Here is an 8,805-nt window from a genome sequence, read left to right as displayed (position 1 = left end):
TGAAAAGGGGTTGTGTGAACATACCCTCAGTCATATAGGAGATTTGCTGGAAAGGGGCTCCTAATCTGGGAGACTTGACACAGCCATGCATTATACAGGTGTAATTTCAATACTACATTTCCCTTGCATCGGCCACTTGGGGAAGCAATGGGACTGACAGTTTCAGTGTCAGCGTATCCTGCGTCTCTGACATGCAGAACCCGCTGACACTAAACCCGTCAGTCCCGCTGACCTGACGGATATAGGTTTCAGCGCACGATACAGATGATCTGTATACAGGATACAAAGCAGCTGTATCTCAAAAATTAAAAATAATTTTTAATAAAATGTTTTTTGGAAGTTATACCAATCACACTGATGCACCAATGTATTTATATTTTTTTTTTTAAGAAAAAGATGTCAAAGGTGTACATAGCCTTTAACCAGTTCATGGGTAGGACTAATCGAAGCTATGCCCCCCCCCCCCCCTTCATGGAAGTAGCAGGGACCATCCTTAGGCTGGGTTCACACGTGGCGGAATTTCACTTGAATTCCGCTGCGGACACTCCGCAGCGTTAATCCGCAGCGGAGCCGTTTCTCCATTGACTTCCACTTAAATTTAGAAGTGTTCGTTTAGACGATGCGTAAAATTCCGCTGCGGAGCATAGGCTGCGGAGCGGAATTTGGTGTCCGCAGCATGCTCTGTCTGTTGCGGAGCAGTGGCGGACTGGTTGCGGACTCATGGCGGAATTTCTCCATTGACTTCAATGGAGATTCTAAATTCCGCAATGAAGTCCGCAGCTGTCATGCACATGTTATGTGTGCTGCGGATGCGTCTTGCTTTTTTAACATGACATTTCTTCATTCTGGCTGGACCTATGTATTTCTAGGTCTACAGCCAGACTGAGGAAGTCAATGGGGCTCCCGGAATTACGGGAGCGTTGCTAGGAGACGTCAGTAAAGGGCATGCCCCCACGTGGCGGATTTCCTCCGCAACTGTCCGCATCAATGCCGCACCTAATCTGGGTTGCGGATTACGGCTGCGGATCTGCCCAAAATGTGCAGTAAATTGATGGGACTAGCTGCTGCGGACTGCGGAAAAAGTGCTTCCCTTCTCTCTATCAGTGCAGGATAGAGAGAAGGGACAGCACTTTCCCTAGTGAAAGTAAACGAATTTCATACTTACCGGCCGTTGTCTTGGTGACGCGTCCCTCTTTCGGCATCCAGCCCGACCTCCCTGGATGACGCGGCAGTCCATGTGACCGCTGCAGCCTGTGATTGGCTGCAGCCGTCACTTAGACTGAAACGTCATCCTGGGAAGCCGGACTGGAGACAGAAGCAGGGAGTTCTCGGTAAGTATGAACTTCTATTTTTTTACAGGTTGCTGTATATTGGGATCGGTAGTCACTGTCCAGGGTGCAGAAACAGTTACTGCCGATCGCTTAACTCTTTCAGCACCCTGGACAGTGACTATTTACTGACGTCTCCTAGCAACGCTCCCGTAATTCCGGGAGCCCCATTGACTTCCTCAGTCTGGCTGTAGACCTAGAAATACATAGGTCCAGCCAGAATGAAGAAATGTCATGTTAAAAAAGCAAGACGCATCCGCAGCACACATGACATGTGCATGACAGCTGCGGACTTCATTGCGGAACTTAGAATCTCCATTGAAGTCAATGGAGAAATTCCGCCATGAGTCCGCAACCAGTCCGCCACTGCTCCGCAACAGACAGAGCATGCTGCGGACACCAAATTCCGCTCCGCAGCCTATGCTCCGCAGCGGAATTTTACGCATCGTCTAAACGAACACTTCTAAATTTAAGTGGAAGTCAATGGAGAAACGGCTCCACTGCGGATTAACGCTGCGGAGTGTCCGCAGCGGAATTCAAGTGAAATTCCGCCACGTGTGAACCCAGCCAAATAGTCACTGTCCAGGGTGCTGAAAGAGTTAAGCGATCGGCAGTAACTGTTTCTGCACCCTGGACAGTGACTACCGATCCCAATATACAGCAACCTGTAAAAAAATAGAAGTTCATACTTACCGAGAACTCCCTGCTTCTGTCTCCAGTCCAGCTTCCCAGGATGACGTTTTAGTCTAAGTGACGGCTGCAGCCAATCACAGGCTGCAGCGGTCACATGGACTGCCGCGTCATCCAGGGAGGTCGGGCTGGATGCCGAAAGAGGGACGCGTCACCAAGACAACGGCCGGTAAGTATGAAATTCGTTTACTTTCACTAGGGAAAGTGCTGTCCCTTCTCTCTATCCTGCACTGATAGAGAGAAGGGAAGCACTTTTTCCGCAGTCCGCAGCAGCTAGTCCCATCAATTTACTGCACATTTTGGGCAGATCCGCAGCCGTAATCCGCAACCCGGATTAGGTGCGGCATTGATGCGGACAGTTGCGGAGGAAATCCGCCACGTGGGGGCATGCCCTTATGGTATGTATGACCTAGTATAGAATACTCATGCGTTATGTAGTGACTAGGACCATTTTTCTTCACATGAAAGTATTATTGGTATGGTTTATCTGCATACAACAATTTATAGAAAGTCTCCATTCTTCAAGGCTGTATTCACACGAACTTGTCCGTTTTGCGTCTGCAAAAACTGCAGCCGTTTTCCTGCGTTGCAGCTCCGTTTTTGTGTTGGTGCACATTTTTTTATTTCTTATTTTTGTCTCTGCATTTCTTTAACAACTGGTGCGTGAATCATGGACAGCACACGGATGACGTCCATGTGCTTTCCGTGATTGTCACGCACACATTGACTTCAATGAGTGCGTGATCCGCAAAAACGCACCAGAATAGGACATGCAGTGAGTTTCATGGAACGGAAACACGCTGCATGAAAAATCACACATGTCTGAACTACCCCATTGAGTTGCATAGGTCCGTGTGCTGTCCGTTGTTTTCACTGACAGCGCACGGACGTATACAACGTTCGTGTGAATCTGGCCCAGCCAACACAGAACAAGCAATCATTCTTATTTATGAATGTATTTGGCAAACTACAACAAGAATAATAAAACATTATATACAGAAATACAAAGATTCACACAAAAATGTTTTGATTCTTTCTGTATTTTCTTCATGTTCAGGTAAATACCATTCAGAGAGCTGAAGGGACTTTTAGTGGTTCTTTGTCTGGGTCTGGAAACAGTTTACGTCTCTGTAATGTCAAAGTTACGCAAATTTTATCTCATTAATAGCAAACTTCTGTCCAATGCAGTTTCTGGAAATTTACAATCTAAAAAAGTTAGATTTCTAATATAAACATTCACCCTCTAGTTGTATGTGTCACACACTGAAATACAGGTAATGTGCGCTCCAGAGTCCTTCAGAGCAGTAAGCAGTGGCTATTCCCTTCCGATACAAAGAGGTAGTAATAACAGACTGAAAGGCAAGCGAACAGTATACAGACCCATAGACTTTCTATTGAGCCCTTATACCACTCGCTCGGCTTTCTGAGGAAAGCCGAGCTGAAACGAGTATTAGATGCAACCGGTAGAGGGTGGGACTCCTGCATTTGGTTGAGGTCCCCGGCCTCGAGTTGACCACTCAGCATATTATTACTGTAATTCACATTAAAGGGGTTTTACACGTTCTGACAACTGATGACCTATCCACCGGATAGGTCATCAGTATATGATCGGTGCATGTCCGACACCCGGACCCCGCACCGATACGCCACCTTGGCTGCCTCCGGGCACCGGACGATATTGCCAGAAGCAGTTGGCTCTGGTCAAAGAATAGTGGCCGAGCTGCAGTACTACAGCTTGGCTCCTATTCAAGTGAATAGGAGCAGAGCTGCAGTTCTGCCGAACAGCCGCTATAGCAGTGGTCGGAGCCTTCTGCTTCCGGCTCCAACTACTGCATACCGTTCCAAACATGCGGACAAAGACATACGTGCCAGGGGGGTCGCGCTGTTTTGCGGTTTATTGTTATTTTAATTAAAAAAATAACGATATGCCAAATACACCCTATATTAAAGAAATTCCCTGTCCAGAATATTTAACTGCATTTCCACACTATGTATATAATTACAAAAGCATACCTACCTACCTACCTACCCACACTCATTATATTAAACTCACCCATTACGTATAGATCTATATGCGCACATTCAAAATCTTAAGAGTGCTCAGCAAATTTATTTAGGCTGTCAACTCTGAGAACGGTGGAGGACAGTGCAGCGTGCGCAGTAAGCCATGACAAAGCTCCCGGCTAATGCACAGATACGGTGCCAGGAGCAAGTTAAGTACATATATACAACACCAGAACCAAGCACAGTACATATATACAGCTCCAGAACAAAGCTCAGTACATCTATACAACACCAGAGAAAAGCACATTACATATATACAGGACCAGAACAGGCTCAGTACATAAATAAAGCACCAGAACCAAGCTCAGTACATATATACAGCACCAGAACAAAGCTCAGTAAATATATACAGCACCAGAACAAAGCTCAGTACATCTATACAACACCAGAACAAAGATCAGTACATATATACAGTACTAGCACAAAGCTCAGTCATAAATACAGCACTAGAACCAAGCTTAGTACAAAACTACAACACCAGAACTAAGCTCAGTATATAAACACAACACCAGAACCAAGCTCTGTACATATATACAGTACCAGCACAAAGCTCAGTACATAAATACACCAGAACCAAGCTCAGTACATATATACAGTACCAGCACCAAGCTCAGTACATACATACAGCACTAGAACAAAGCCCAGTACATAAATACAACACCAGAACAAAGCTCAGTATATAAATACAGCACCAGAGCAAAGCTCAGTACATATATATAACACCAGAACCAAGCTCACAACATATATACAGTACCAGCACCAAGCTCAGTGTCACGATGCGTGGTGTGAACCCACTGGGCCGTACCGCGTAGCGGGATGGCAGCTGGCCAAACAGGTAAGCACAGAGTTCAATTAGTTCAGCGAGGGTACCTGAGGCAATCATAGGCAGTAGCGAGGCAGGCAAGTCCAGGACCAGGCAGTGGGAAGTCATCAGGTAAGGCGTAGCAGGTCAAGCGTAGACTGTAGCAAAACACGGCAATAGCACAGCACGGCACTCGAACTAGGTAGCACGGAAACAGGATACGGGATACAGGAGTAAGGTACACTGGGAAACTGGAAGACACTGGGGGATCATAAGCACGACAAACGATGGGTAACAAACAACGCTCTGGCAAAGATCAAGAGAACAGAACCCTTTTTATAGCCCAGGGCATCCTGGGCTAGATTGCAGAGTTCCTGCAAAAATGCGCGCACTGGCCCTTTAAGGCCGTGCACGCGTGGGCGCGCATGCCCGTCGGAGACACTCGTAGTCCGGAGGTGAGTGCCGGCGCTTCACAGGAGGACGATGCTGCAATGAGGTAAGATGTCCATGGCCACGGTCGTCGAGGTTAACGACCGAACGACGGATCGTGGCCATAGACGTTACACTCAGTACATATATACAGCACCAGAACCAAGCTCAGTACATAAATACAACACCAGAACAAAGCTCAGTACATAAATACAGCACCAGAACAAAGCTCAATACATGCATACAGCACTAGAAAGAAGCTCAGTACATATATACAACACGGCCCCGTTCAACAGCTCATCGACGCCCCCACAATGCGATCAGGGGGTGCCATGGCAGCCCACGAGCCTAACGAAGGCCCCCAGGACTGCCTTCACTCTACCTCTGTTAAGCTATGCCACAGGCCTCAGAAGCAAAGGAGCACCTAGGGGATTTTGGGCCTCCTTTTTAGTAGAATATATTTTAGGCAACATGTCTGGTTTGAAGGGCTCTTGTGGTGCCAAAACAGTGGAAATCCCCCAAAAGTGACCCTATTTGGGAAACTACACCCGTCAAGGAAATTATCCAGGGATATAGTGAGCATTTTGATATCACACTTTTTTTGCAGAAATTATTGGATATAGGCCGTGAAAATGAAAAGCAAAATTTTTTCTAAGAAAATGTAGGTTTAGCTAATTTTTTCTCATTTTCACAAGGACTAAAGGAAAAAAAGCACCACAACGTTTGTAAAGCAATTTCTCCCGAGTAAAACAGTATCCCACATGTGGTAATAAACAGCTGTTTGGACACACGGCAGGGAAAGTGCGCCATTTGGCTTTTGGAGCTCAAATTTAGCAGGAATGGTTTGCGGAGGCCATGTCGCATTTGCAAAGCACCTGAGGGACTAAAACAGTGAAAACGCCCAAAAAGTTACTCCATTTAGGAAACTACACCCCTTCAGGAATTCATCTAGGGGTATAGTGAGCATTTTGACCCCACAAGTGTTTCCTAGATTTTATTAGAATTGGGCAGTGAAAATAAAAACAATCCTTTTTCTTCAATAAGACGTAGCTTTAGCTCAAAATTTTTCAGTTTCTCAACAAATAAAGGAGAAAAAGAACCCTAAAATTTGTAAAGCAACTTCTCTGGAGTACGGAAATACCCCATATGTGGTCATAAACTGATGTTTGGGCACACGACAAGGATCAGAAGGGAAGGAGCGCCATTTGGCTTTTGGAGCACAGATTTTCTGGATTGGTTTCTTGACACCATGTCGCTTTTCAAAGCCCCTAAGATACCAGTACAGTGTAAACTACCCAAAAGTGACTCGATTCACGAAACTACACCCCTTGAAGAATTGATCTAGAGATGTAGTGAGCATAGGTGTTTCATAGATTTTATTAGAATTGGGCACTGAAAATAAAAAAAAATATTTTGTATCAATAAGACGTAGCTTTAGCTCAAAATGTTTCATTTTCTCAACAAATAAAGGAAAAAAAGAACCCCAACATTTGTAAAGCAATTTCTCCTGAGTACGGCAATACCCAATTTGTGGTCATAAACTGCTGTTTGGGCACAGAGTAGGGCTCAGAAGGGAAGGAGCGCCATTTGGCTTTTGGAGTGCAGATTTTGCTGGATTGGTTTCTGGTCGCTATGTCGCATTTGCAATGCCCCTGTGGGACCAAAACAGTGGAAACCCCCCAGATGTGATCACATTTTGGAAACTACATGCCTCAAGGTATTCACCTAGGGGTGTAGTGAGCATGTTAACTCCGCAGGTGTTTTGCAGAAATTAGTGTGCACTCGAAGTTGCAGAGTAAAAATTTTATTTTTTCCATAGATATGCCAATATGTGGTGCCCATCTTGTGCCACCATAACAAGACAGCTCTCTAATTATTATGCTATGATTCCTGGTTTTAGAATCACCCTACATTTGGCCCTAATCTTTGCCTGGGCATTCGACCAGGCTCAGGAGTGAAAGAGTACCATGCGAAATTGAGGCCTAATTTGGCAATTTACAAAGTATTGGTTCACAATTGCAGCGACTCTGATGAAAAATAATAAAAGAAACCCCTGAGATGTGACCCTATTTTGGAAACTATATCCCTCAAGGCATTTATTAAGGGTTGTAGTGAGCATTTTCACTCCGCAGATCTTTTTTCATAAATGATTGCGCTGCAGATGGTGCAAAGTAAAATTTTAGATTTTTCCCTCGATATGCCATTTCAGTGGCAAATATGTCATGCCCAGCTTGTGCCACTGGAGACACACACCCTAAAAATTGTTAAAAGGGTTCTCAAGGTTATGGCAATGCCATATATGTGGAAGTAAACAGCTGTTTTGGCACGCTGTAGAGTTCAGAAGGGAGGGAGCGCCATTTGGCTTTTGGAGATAGGGCACTTAACATAATGTGGTGACAGAGCCTATTTAAGGTGTGTCTTCTACATGTGCAGATTAGCAGAGTTTACCTGAGTTTAACACATGAAACAACAGAGATCAGATTAACTTGGACTCATATCAAGTTTCAGATAACTTTAGACAACTTAAGGCTTCATTCATATATGCACCAGGGTCCCGTTTCCACATTCCATCAGAGCTTTCCTTCGGAACAGGACCCTGACTAACACAAACGGAAACCAAAATTTTCCGTTTCCATCACCATTGATTTCAATGGTGACGGATCCGGTACCAATGGTTTCCGTTTGTCTCAGTTGTGCAAGGGTTTCGTCGTTTTGCTGAATATTGATTTTGGGAACTGACCGGGACCCTGGCGCATATGTGAACGAAGCCTAAGGCCCTATTACACGGGCCAATGATCGGGCAAACGAGTGTTCATATGAACGCTTGTTCACGATCATTGCCCTGTGTAATCAGGGCAACCATCAGCCGATAAACAAGCAAAGTTTATCGACTGATCTGCTCTTTAATGCTGAATAAAAATCATCGTTGTTGGCAGCACATCTCCCTGTGTACAAGATGAAAATGTATAGGGACGAGCGATAGTAGTAACAAGCGCTTGTCCCTATACGAATCCAATCGTTGCTCGCGTGATAGGAGCAAACGGGCGCCGATCAACGAGACAGCTCGTTGATCGGTTCTCGTTTACACAGCCCATGTCGGGCCATGTAATAGTACCCTTTTACACGGGCCAATGATTGGGCAAACAAACGTTCATATGAATGCTCGTTCCCAATCATTGCCCTTTGTAAACAGTGCAACGATTAGCCGATGAATAAGAAAAAGCTTGCTCATCGGCTGACTGTATTGTTTATGCAGCAAGAAATATTATTGTTGTCAGCAGCACATCTTACATGATGGAAATGCATGGGGACGATCTTAGCAACGATCGCTCATCCCCTTACATTACTGATCATAGCTCCTTGTAAAAGGAGCAAATGAGCACCAATCAATGAGCTATCTCATTCATCGCCGCTCGTTTTTACGGCCCATATTGGCCATTGTAAAGGGAGAATTTGGCTGGGGCTACATGGATGTGGCCACGTTATGACAAT

General features: G+C 45.2%; 1 protein-coding gene across 1 annotated transcript in view; it reads left to right on the top strand.

Moving 5' to 3' along the window:
* LOC142657685 (calcium-activated chloride channel regulator 1-like) overlaps nt 1-8,805 on the top strand; it is a 1,094,600-nt gene that overhangs the window by 983,077 nt on the left and 102,718 nt on the right. The window lies entirely within an intron of this gene.

The sequence above is a fragment of the Rhinoderma darwinii genome, chromosome 7 (assembly GCF_050947455.1).
Source record: "Rhinoderma darwinii isolate aRhiDar2 chromosome 7, aRhiDar2.hap1, whole genome shotgun sequence".
NCBI lineage: Eukaryota > Metazoa > Chordata > Amphibia > Anura > Rhinodermatidae > Rhinoderma > Rhinoderma darwinii.
This window is presented reverse-complemented; position numbering and strand designations above follow the sequence as displayed.